Raw genomic sequence first — 12,690 nt, 5'->3', positions numbered from 1 at the left:
TTCTAGCCCTGCCCCCCTGTCATAGTTGAATAAATTGGTATTTTTTTCCCCCTTTTCATCAACCTTATTGAAGATAATTTGTACAAAAGTCCAGACCAGCCTTATGCTTAATCTTCCTCCTCCTCCGCCTCTTCATCCTGATTGATCTGGAGGTACCGGAGCTCGTTGCACTCATTGCTGTTTGCAACCAGGCGAAGCCAGACACGCAGGTGGTTTGTTCTTATAAACTGGTATTACTCAATGTCTTGATGTTACACAGGAAGAACTAGCACTGAGGCATGTAGTTACAGCATTGCTGGCACAATGGAGCTGTATCCCAGCAAAAGTGGTTAACGGGGAAAATTGGATTAAAAAAAAAAAAAAAAAATTCCGGACAGAGTTGCATTATTTGCTGCTTTGTAAAGCCAAGCAGAGAAATGCCTGGGTAATTGCTGCCACATCTTCATCACTTGCAGTGTTGGTTAGCTCAAGGCCCGATATGTGGGATCAATCCCGTCTGCTGTTGAGATGCTATGTCTGTTCAAGTGCGCAGAATTGACGTTCGAAAGATTTACCCCCGTCTCTGGCCGAAGCTGTGCAGCATGCTTACCTGGAAGTCCAAAAATGTTTCTCGTGAGAGAAAGCAGATCATCGGTTGAAGGTTTTTCTCTGGATCTCATTGTGTCCTGGTCCTGTACCATTCAAAGTTTGGCCCATGCCAAGGCTTGCTGACATGACCTCTCTTCTGCCAGTGGCTCTACTGCCACAAATATGACCATCCTAGTTGCTTTGACCCTGGTGCCACTACCCTGGGTACAGGAAACACTCGATTTACCGGCACCTAAATAACCGGAAATCTCTATTAACCGGCAAAATTCAGGAGTAGGTTCAGGTAAGTTTTACTTCATATTAGTGGCCGTCCCTGGATCTGTGGCCGTGTAACCGGGGTTCCTGCACCTGTTGCAACAGGGATGCCTGGATCTGTGGCCGGGGTTCCTGCACCTATTGCCATGCAACAGGGAAGCCTGGATCTGTGGCCGCGTACGGGGCTCTCGTACCTTTTACTATAACTCTCTGTAATCCGGACTTTTTGATAAAGCGGCACCACGCCGGTCCCGTCGGTGCCGGATAAAAGAGTTTCCTGTAATAAGGGAGCAACATTTATTTCACCCTTTTTAAAAGGCCATTGAACATCCATAGTAATCTGAACAGCCAATGTAATGCACACTGGGCTATTTTGGGAATTGTGGCTTTTAATTCGACTTTTGCGTTGCTTTGTACAATTGCCCACGTCTTTTTTTTGAAAACTGCGCAAATGGTTTTTATAACTGGGAGTGGCAATGGCTGCTTTAGCTGAAAAAGCACTGACGCTCAGCTGAATTTTTGTTTAGTCATGATGTACTGTTTTGAGACTACCAGATGGATGGTAGCGTTCATGGTGATAAACGGGCAGGGGTTTGGACAACCTGTAAATCACGAGTGAAGCTCAAGGTTTTATGAAAGTCACACCTCCTCCTTTGAATGTTCTTCTGGCCATTTATATCATGGAAGTTGCTGAATCCAGTTTTGAAAGTGATTGATTTTTAAAAAAGGAACAAAATTTTGTTTTGAAGGAGGAATTAAGTTTGAGCAACAGCAATTGGTTTGGAATTGGCAGAGTTTTTAAGTTTAACATTAAGAGAAATTCTGGTGGTAATACACTGGGTTTGTAATGCTGCTAGTGTTTTAGTTAAAGAAAATACTCATTCCAACATAGTGATCTCTTTCTCTCATGCACTTTTATTTATAAATAAAAATGCAAGTGTGGTGGCAGTAGACGGGTATAACTCTGTTGACTGAGAAACTATCCCAATACTGTTGAGATGCATAATATGATTTACAGCACATCGCACTTGGTTTTTTATTGAAGAGCCAAGGTCGATTGTGCAGGTCACGACCAAGGTTGAAGAGTAAAAGAAGTCTGGACAAATACAGTGGTGGTTAGGTGCCTTCACGTCTGACTAAACGACTGATGATTGAAGGTAAAACGGATGTTTAAAATGTATGGATATTCAAAAGCCCTGCTGTTTTATATACCATAATAATAATGGGAGTAATATGACAATTTGACGTCTTGGACTCTTTGAAAAATGAAACAATATTGGCAACATTTCTAGTGTAACTTTGCAAATATATTTTTTCACCCACAGCTGAACACATTGACATCCAATTATTCCCGTTACACTCAAGCTCCTAGCAGCTGTACAATTTTTCCTCCCCCTGCAATTTGTCTTTTTTTTGTGCACCGTGTAGCTTTTATGAAATTACCTGCACTGGGATGAAACAGTCTGCAAGATGAAATGTTTGCCCGTGTGCTAGTTTCTAGTCCAAACCATTAGATCGCTTTAATTAGTATCCTGAGGTATACAGAATGTTTTCGTACATGAGCAGATATTGAGTGCTTCAGAGGATCTTCCAGTGCTATTAACTTGTCAAGCAGAGCTGTCAAATAAAGCACAGTAAAATGGATATCAACTGCACATCCCCGATAAATGGTGCAGAAAAATAGTCTGCAACCGCCCGATATGATCAATGCTTTTTGGTTTCTAAAGAGGCAGAAGATTTGTAATAATGCTGTTTGTTTCATGAGCTTCACTGCTCGTCTTTATAAAAAAAAAGCCACAACTTCAAATGGTAGCTGAGCTGAGATTTCTGGTATATCAAATGTATGTTTCATTTCTTGGAGAATCTTTATCAGTAGAACTTTTGTCAGAATTGTATAGGAATTCCCCAAGGCAGTTGCTGATTATCCTTGCCAGGAAGTTGCGGGGGTTGGAGTGGTGGTCAGAGACTGGAAATCTGTAATAGAAACACACATTCCTGGAAATATAAGCTAGTCTGTTGGCCTCTGAAAAGACAGGTTAATGTTTCAGTTGTATTAGGGAGAAAGCTTGTTCTGTCAATAAGGACTGAGTTCCACATTGACTTTACCAGTTGTAACCCCATATTTTGTCTTTCCACCATTTCTTTGCACTGATTCTTCTTTCTGACCAGTAGCCTGAAAGAACTCCTGTTCAGTTCCAGCTTTCTCTCTCTCACTGTGGCAAGAACCATACTGTTCTGAACGATCTGTACATTTACTCTGATTTTTTTTGCTTGCTGTCGAGCTTAGAAACCTAAATAACTCTTGACCCAAGGGTAAATTAGTAATTTCAACTTTCATTGTTAACTTAAAATTACAACACCTTTATCATAAAATAGTTGATATACTCCTTAGCCAATCATAAAACGGTATCACTGCAGATCTATGAAAGATGGCTGACTAAGTTTTCAAAGTTGCTTTGGTAACTTGAACCTCCAGTTTAAATTTCACCAAGACTTGTTAAACTCTTAGCATTGTGCTGTTCCTCCTGTTCAGGCATTCAATGACCCACTAAAGTTGGCTGACTGCTCGAAGCTTTGCAAGAGAGAGCACCCGATGAAGACTATTTCTGCCTTGATTTTTGGGTTTTTTCCCCCAAGCTTCTCGACCTCCTTTCTACCCCCCTTCCATTTTGTAGGAGGTACTTGAGTTTTACTCTCTTCCCTACAGCAGATAACCGATCACAACACACGAATGAGGACTGAACCTTGCACACAATCACGATCTCTCTTTCGGTGTTGGGATGGAAATTCATGTAAAGAGAGCGAAGGATGTTACATGAAACAGGTTGAGTTTTCATTCATTCCCTAATAACCCTACTGTCGGAGGATGATAGTGCAAAGTCTATAAAGGTGATTTGATATGAAGGCACTTCGATTTAGGTTTTTCATTCTTAACTGCATGACATTACCCTTTATATGGCTGTGCAGATGATTTCAATTGATTTTGTAGTTGGTACCTACAGGAACCTGCCCATGCTTAAGAATATCTAAACCAAATTATTGATAAATTCAGAGTTTCTGTTTGTCTGATGGGGTACACTAGATTCCCAAATGGGTACAATATCACCATATCTAAACCCAATCAAATTGGGCACAGGTTGGCATAAGCCACGTCTTGGACATGCAAATTTGCACAGGGCACTGCTGAAGTTTATCCAACTAAATGTGTGCAGCTTAGTACCACACGCACCGTAATAAGCATCTTGCTTGTTCAGCTATGACTGTCATACCTTTCAGGGCATTGACTCGCAAGGTTAATGGGAACTGAGTGGGGAAAACCTGCCAGTCTAACTGGTTAATCGCAACAGTGCCGTGTAATACCGCCGGTCTACCTGGATCAGTTCTTGGATTACTGTAACAGGTTGTAATAAAATCTAATGGTTTTAAATCTCAAAATTTGAAACAATTCCCCACTTCAGTAGTTGAACACACTGCCTAGCCTGACACTTGAGTGCTGTACAGAGGAAGTGCTGCAGTGTCTGAGGTGCCATGCATCAGATTGTGGTGATAAACTGAGATCCCAGCTAGCTGTTCAGGCGTATGTTAACGATCTCTATTTGAAGAGTAGGCTAATGCTTCCGGTGGCTAACCTTTTATCCCTAAGCAATTTTTTTTTTAATGGTTGATTATCTGGCTTGCTTATGGGACCATGTGTGCAAATGGGCTATCATTTGCCAACATAAGTGATTCCACTTCAAAAAATAATTCAGTGGCTGTGAAGTGCTTTGAGACATGGTAAGTGCTATTCAAGATGTTTTTTCCATTTGTTCTTGTGTAATGAAGATACATTAACTGATTTTTGTGTCTGATACTTTTTTGGGGGGAGGGGAAGGCCTTTTATACTTGGGCAAAGAAGATGGTTTTTTTGGTATTTGTTCATGGGATGTGGGCGTCGCTGGCAAGGCCAGCATTTATTGCCCTTGAGAAGGTGGTGGTCAGGCACCACCTTGAACTGTTGCAGTCTGTGTGGTGAAGTAACGGTGATATACACTTCCCAGCCAGGCTGGTGTGTAACTTGGAGGTGGTGGTGTTGCCATGCGCCTGCTGCCCTTGTCCTTCTAGGTGGAAGAGGTCGTGGGTTTGGGAGGTGCTGCCAAAGAAGCCTTGGCGAGTTGCTGTAGTGCATCTTGTAGATGGTGCACACTGCAGCCACGGTGCGCCGGTGGTGGAGGGAGTGAACGTTTAAGGTGGTGGATGGGGTGCCAATCAAATGGGCTGCTTTGTCCTGGATGGTGTCGAGCTTCTTGAGTGTTGTTGGAGCTGCACTCATCCAGGCGAGTGGAGAGTATTCCATCATACTCCTGACTTGTGCCTTTTTAGATGGTGGAAAGGCTTTGGGGAGTCAGGAGGTGAGACACTTACCGCAGAATACCCAGCCTCTGACCTGCTCTTGTTGCCACAGTATTTATGTGGCTTGTCCAGCTATGTTTCTGGCCAATGGTGACCCCCCAGGATGTTGATGGTGGGGGATTCGGCGATGGTAATGCCATTGAATGTCAAGGGGAGGTGGTTAGACTCTCGCTTGTTGGAGATGGTCATTGCCCGGCACTTGTGTGGCGCGAATGTTACCTGCCACTTACCAGCCCAAGCCTGAATGTTGTCCAGGTCTTGTGCATGCGGGCATGGACTGCTTCATTATCTGAGGAATTGTGAATGGCGCTGAACACTAAATGTTCAATGTTAAAACATGGCAACATCAGGATTTTAGAATGTGTAGCTATTGTAGCTTCAGGTGTTAGAGTACCTTTTTGTAGCTTCCAGACAGAAGGGGGAAAAAAAGCAGAGTGGGCTTTGTGTTATTGTAACTGTATTAATACTGCCATTTTGCTGCCGATGGGAGCTCAACTTTTGGCAAATATTCAATGTAGTATTTGGTACAACACAAAACTAGTATATACCTTTGAAAGGCAAAAGCTCTACTTGTGCAGTCAACAAACAAGGGTAAGACAGTATTAACAAATGCAAGGAAAACTAGAAATCCCACAGACTGGAAGAGCTATAAAAAATAAGCAAAGGGAGACAAAGAAAGTAATGAGGTGCAGAAAGCGAGCATGAAGGAAAAGTTGCAAGAGATATCAAAGCTAACGGTTTCTATAAATATATTGTGGGTGGTAAGGGGGAATGTGAGCCCAATGCATGTGATGCTATAATGATTGATTAAGGAAGTGGATGACTTTTTACATGAATATTGTGCATTCATTTTTAGGGTGAATAAAACATATTATACAAAAAGGATATTGAATATTGGTCTTTATGTAAAAGGGGGTTGGAATGCAATAAGGGTAGGGAGTTGTGCTTCAGTTATACAGAATCTGTCAGATCCCATTAGTGTTTTGGGCACCACACCTCAGGAAGGGCCTTAGAGGGGTTACAGCACAGATTCATCAGAGTGGCTTGAAAGGTTTATAAAAAAAAAAAAAAAAAAAACATCTATGGGATGTGGGTGTCGCTGGCAAGGCCAGCATTTATTGCCCATCCTTAGTTGCCCTTGAGAAGGTGGTGGTGAGCCGCCTCCTTGAACCGCTGCAGTCCGTGTGGTGAAGGTGCTCCCACAGTGCTGTTAGGGAGGGAGTTCCAGGATTTTGACCCCACGATGATGAAGGAACGGCCGATATGTTTCCAAGTCAGGATGGTGTGTAACTCGGAGATGGTGGTGTTAAATTACGAGGTCGGTTTGCATTAACGTAGCTTGTATTCCCTTGAGTTTAGAATGTTGAGGGCTGATCTAATTGAGGTGTTTTAAGTGATAAAATGATTCGATACAGTAAAGAGAAACTATTTCTTGTGGTGGAATCCAGAATAAGGACAAACTTAAAATTAGAGCCAGGCTATTCAGTGAAATCATGAAGGACTTTTTCTATACAAAAGGTAGTGGAAATCTGGAACTCTCTTCCCTCAAAAGGCAGTGAATGTTGGGTCAATTGAAATTTTCAGGACTTGCGATCAGTAGATTTGTGTTAGTTGAGGGATGTGGGTAAATGGAGTTGAGGTACTGATCAGCCATGATCTAGTTGAATGGTGGGCCAGGCTTGGTACTGAATGGCCTACTCCTGTTCCTGTGTGCCAAACTAAGAGAGCAAGGTGGTGTGCGCCATCAGGAATCCTAGTTTTGGTGAGCACCTCTGAACATAAACTTGGTTACCAGAGAAAAAAAGAACTTGTGTAGTATCTTATCTCATCCTCTGGTTATCCCAAAAGTGAATTACTTTTGAAGTGTAATCACTGTTGTGTAGGCAGAGGAAAAGCTTCTATTTTGGCAGCCAGTTGGTGGGAGTGGTTGAACGGCTTCTGCCTGCCCGGCAAGGTGGTTTTGCGATTGGTGGTCTATGCAAACCGTGCCAGAATTTGAGGGGTTGTGACACCAGTTCAATAAAAGAATAAAAACCTTGCATTTATATATCGCCTTTCGCGACCCCAGGGCGTCCCAAAGCACTTACAGCCAGTGAAGTACTTTTTTCAAGTATAGTCACTGTTTTAATGTAGGAAAAGTGGCAGACAATTTGTGCACAGCAAGCTCCCACAAACAGCAATGTGATAATGACCAGATAATCTGTTTTTATGATGTTGGTTGAGGGATCAATATGGCCAGGACACCGGGGATAACTCTCTTGCTTTTCTTCAAATTAGTGCCGTGGGATCTTTCACGTCCACCTGAGAGCAGACGGGGCGCCGATTTAACATCTCCATCCGAAAGACAGCACCTCCGACAGTGCAGCACTCCCTCAGTACTGCACTGGGTGCGTCAGCCTAGATTTTTGTGCTCAAGTCTCTGGAGTGAGACTTAAACCCACAACCTTCTGACTGAGAGGCGAGGGTGCTGCCCACTGAGCCATGTGGTGCCTGACATATAGTGGCAAACTGAAACTATTGAGCCAACTGTTAACCATCTCCACCTCTCCTCCTTTAAGACACTCCTTAAAACCCACACCACTTCATCTAATATCTCCTTATGTGGATCGGTGTCAAATTTTGTTTGACTAAAGTACCAGCTTCTGTAGGAACTGCACCACACAATATGAGCAGGTAGTTTCTACAGTGCCAGAATATCTCTTACAGTTTAGGACTGTGTGAAACTAATATTCCATTTGGTTAAATAAAGTAATCCTGTATTTGGAGTCTGGTGGTCACTTTTTTATCTTGAAAAATACTTTGCGCAGGGGGAATGCTGTAGCTGTCAATTATTTGGTAATCTCCCAGCCTGCTTCCGTTGCCCATATTTTGATGCCAATCATTTGCCTTCGGATTGCGCAGTTGGGTAACAAGTGTGTTGGTAAGATTGTTAATCTGGCTGGTTAATGGGGAGTTGCTGACTATGCACTGCTTGGGGTACATTTAACTTACCGATAAACACTCTCTAGTAAACATAGAAGATAGGAGCAGGCCATTCGGCCCCTCGAGCCTGCTCCGCCATTCAATGAGATCATGGCTGATCATCCAAACTCAGTACCCTGTCCCTGCCTTCTCCCCATATCCCTTGATCCCTTTAGCCTTAAGAAATATATCCAACTCCTTCTTGAATATATTTAATGAATTGGCCTCCACTGCCTTCTGTGGTAGAGAATTCCACAAGTTCACCACTCTCTGGGTGAAGAAATTCCTCCTCATCTCTGTCCTAAATGGCTTACCCCTTATCCTTAGACTGTGACCCCTGGTTCTGGACTCCCTGACCATCGGGACCATCCTTCCTGCATCTAGTCTGTCCAGTCCTGTTAGTGATGTCACACTGGATGAAAACCATTTTGTCTAATGTTTTTGATCTTGCACAATTGCAGCATATTTCTGCAGATGCAATGCTCTATTATGGCTTCAGTGAATGTAATAATTTAACTTGTTAAACTTCAGAATTTTGCAATAGCAAGACTCAATTCTGATGAGAGAACCGGTCAAAACAATCACTTAGTATTTGGATTAAACAGACTTTCAGTGATCAGGCCCCGCCCATGCTCGCATTTATTTCCTACATGTGTTGAAGCATTTTGTCTTCTAGCTGAGCATCTGGCCAATGTTCTTGTCGTGATTTGATGAATCATTTGTAATTTAATTTAGACTATTTTAGATCTTTACTTTCAGTTGGCATAAATCAAGATGTAGGAAATGATTGCCGTTTAAAGTTGCATTGTAAAACAAGATTGGAATGTGTGAAACAGTTTATTTTCCTATGTTGAGCTGCAGACATAAAATGTTAATGATTTCAGCTAACCGTTTCTAATTGGCCAGACGGTTATCAGTTGTGGGGGAAGCTGGATTGTTATTGGCCTAGGGATTTAACTGGAAGACAGAGTGCTTGGTGGCTGCATCAGAATCTGTCCACTGATCTATGTGCAAAATCTGCAGTGCACTTTGTTCATAGTTTCTCCAGCACAGACAGGCACCATCAGCCTGGACAATACATCTTGAAAACACTCGCCAGTTGAAGTGGTGCATGCAAAATCACAGAAACTCGTGGATTTGCTGAAGTGACAGTGAGAGGCAGGGATTTCGTTGTTTGGTCCACTCTTGATCTTCCTTTGTGACAGCAGAAGCGCAGTGACTCGCCTGTGCTCTGACCGCCAGCCAGCTACAAGGATTTGCAGGCAAGTATTGGCTCTGAAAATCTGTGCCAGCTGTGGTCCACCCCCCCCCCCCCCAAAATTTTACTGTGTGTCCTTTACTGTACATGGGGGAGCAAGGTGGTTACTGTCTATTTATATTTGCGTAACCATGTACGTACGCGCTGAGATTATTCTGAAGTGTTCAGGCCAGATGTGTCTCATAAATGATTCAGTGAGTGTGGCGGTGAAAGTGGTGGTCTATTATGTGGTTTTTATTTTAGTAATTTAACTTCAGTGCTATCTTAACATTATTGATCCATGGCTGTCCTCAAGTTACCATTCTGTTCTGGGGGAGGGGGGGGTGCAGGATATATAATTATTGGAAAATGTGAGGTTGCAGACTGGTATTTTGATTAACCTTATTGGTGAATAAGAAATAAAATGAACTGCAGTCAGAGGCATGGTGCTTGTGTGTAAGATCAGAAAGTCGGTCCTCTTTTTTTTTGTGTGTCTCCCCCCCCCCCCCCAACAAAAAAATCACTACAAAGCATTAATCCCTCCTGTGCTTTGTTGCTGTGACTGCAGAATACTGCTGATCTATTGGAAGGAGCTAGTGCCTGCCCTCAGTGCTGCATCAGTCTGCAGACTAGGCCAGCCCAACTGCCTGTGGTAAAATTGTGCACTGAAGCAAGCTCGAATGCGATCAGCGGCTATCGTTTTTGCGTTGACGCATTGTTGTTGTACTGCTAATTAGCGCGCTGCTGTGCGATTCTCTACTTTGAAAGCTGACACTGGTTGGACTGTGAGGAACCTCTTCGTTGAATCACTAATATTGAAGATACTAAAGTCTAATTTAGCAGCTTTGTATTAAAGTGCTTTTTACACAGCCTGTTTTGCAGACTGTTGGCTGTTTATCTTAAGTGGAAATGATGCACATTTAATCCTCCTGCCTAATGGATGAAGTAGTGTTGGCCTCAAATAACTGCTACCCTTTGAAACTTGGACTTTTGACGTTTAGTCTTTCATTGTGGCAAGGAACTTGCAAAAATCCACTGGTTAGAGCTTTGGAGGGAAAATAATCAAGTCTGGAATAATTTTGTTTTGTCATGTATTCAGACTGTAATATTAGCACTGAGACTATAACTCTTGGCCCTTTTTGGAAGCATGAAATCACTACCTGCGCCTCTTCTACCCCACAGTGACTCCACCCCTTCTAAATGCAGCTATCGCTGTTTCCAGCTTCCCTCCAATGGTGGGCTTGAGTTGCCTGCGAGGAAACGCAATATCGCACGCACATTGGGGTGCTTATTTTTGTGCGGGTGGAAACATAGAAACATAGAAGATAGGAGCAGGAGTAGGCCATTCGGCCCCTCGAGCCTGCTCCGCCATTCAATACGATCATGGCTGATCATCCAAATTCAGTACCCTGTCCCTGCTTTCTCCCCATATTCCTTGATCCCCTTAACATTAAGAAATATATCTAACTCCTTCTTGAATATATTTAATGAATTGGCCTCAACTGCCTTGTGTGGTAGAGAATTCCACAGGTTCACCACTCTCTGGGTGAAGAAATTCCTCCTCATCTGTCCTAAATGGCTTACCCCTTATCCTTAGACTGTGACCCCTGGTTCTGGACTCCCCCACCATCAGGAACAGCCTTCCTGCATCTAGTCTGTCTAGTCCTGTTAGAATTTTATAAGTTTCAATGAGATCCCCTCTCATTCTTCTAAACACAAGCGAATATAAGCCTAATCGACCCAATCTCTCCTCGTACGTCATTCCTGCCATCCCAGGTATCAGTCTGGTGAATCTTCACTGCACTCCCTCCATGGCAAGAACATCCTTCCTCGGATAAGGCGACCAAAACTGCACACAATACTCAAGGTGTGGTCTCACCAAGGCCCTGTACAACTGCAGCAAGACATCCTTGCTCCTGTACTCGAATCCTCTCGCTACGAAGGCCAACATACCATTTGCCTTCTTAACTGCCTGCTGCACCTGCATGCTTACCTTCAGCGACTGGTGCACAAGGACACCCAGGTCTCGTTGCACTTCCCCTTCTCCCAATCTATTGCCGTGCAGATAACCTGCCTTCCTGTTTTTGCCACCAAAGTGGATAACTTCACATTTATCCACATTATACTGCATCTGCCAAATCGTACTGGAGTTTCTCTGCATCCTCCTCACAGCACACACGCCCACCCCAGCTTTGTGTCATCTGCAAACTTGGAGATATTACATCTAGTTCTCTCGTCTAGATCATTAATATATATTGTGAATAGCTGGGGTCCTAGGACCGATCCCTGTAGTACCCCACTAGTCACTGCCTTCCACTCGGAAAAAGACCCATTTATTCCAACTCTGCTTCCTGTCTGCCAACCAGTTTTCTATCCAAGTCAGTACCTTACCCCCAGTCCCATGTGCTTTAACTTTGCACACTAGTCTCTTATGCGGGACCTTATTGAAAACCTTCTGAAAGTCCAAATACACCACATCCACTGGTTCTCCCTTATCTATTCTACCAGTTACAGCCTCAAAAAATTCCAGTAGATTAGTCGAGCATGATTTTCCTTTTGTAAATCCATGTTGACTTTGTCCAATCCTGTCTGAAAATGTCTAACTTTTGCTCGGCTCTCCACACCAGTGCACCTGAGGTTGAGACCTTTAACAGTATAAGGGAATTGAGCCTGCGCCTCAGTTCATGGTGCTGTGCTTGGCCGCTCGAGAGCTTTACTCATTTCTTTGTGCGTCTCGTGCACAGGCACTAGCCGAGCTCCGCTACTGTGAGCGATTTGAAAAGGTGTACAATAGATACTTAGCTTGAACTTGTACCTGGGCATTTCTTGTCACGATCAGTTATCAAGGTGGACAGCACTGGTGTACAAAATGGTATGATTAATGTTTATACTGAGGGTATATTCAGATCTGCCAGCCTATGTGGGCAGGTGCTTCCCCATATGGAACAAGCCTTTTGCTTGTCCCATCAGCTGGATTTAATGCATGCCAGGAGGACACTTTTTAAATAGGGAAGCGAAATTTGCTCTAGTAAGTTGGTGGTGCAAATATCTAAATTTTTGAGTTGGTTTAGTTTGGAGACATTTCAAATAATGAGTTCACATTTCATTATGTTCACATTCTGCAGTGTATAGCATTGACCAGGTGATCATATTCTAGGTTTCCTGATTAATACTTGAGGGTGGTTCAAAAATCTATGGGAGCAGATTCACGTTGGGTGTATTTCCTTGATTCAGGTTTTTATTTGTTAAATCTTGCTGCC

The 12,690-nt window shown here is 43.2% G+C and overlaps 1 long non-coding RNA gene across 2 annotated transcripts in view; it reads left to right on the top strand.

Moving 5' to 3' along the window:
* LOC147097362 (uncharacterized) overlaps positions 1–9,450 on the top strand; it is a 70,504-nt gene extending 61,054 nt beyond the window's left edge. The window contains exon 3 of one of the 2 annotated variants that reach the window (XR_015074369.1): positions 9,233–9,450. This is a non-coding gene — a long non-coding RNA (uncharacterized LOC147097362). Of the gene's footprint in view, positions 1–9,216 lie in introns of both variants that reach the window. The other variant, XR_015074368.1, reaches the window with a different exon arrangement.
* Positions 9,451–12,690: the final 3,240 nt, after the last annotated feature.

Source organism: Somniosus microcephalus, chromosome 32 (assembly GCF_052327205.1).
Source record: "Somniosus microcephalus isolate GS21.2 chromosome 32, FLI_Smic_1.0, whole genome shotgun sequence".
NCBI classification, from domain to species: Eukaryota; Metazoa; Chordata; class Chondrichthyes; order Squaliformes; family Somniosidae; genus Somniosus; species Somniosus microcephalus.
Note: the sequence above shows the minus strand (reverse complement) of the source record. Positions and strands in the feature narration are given on the sequence as shown.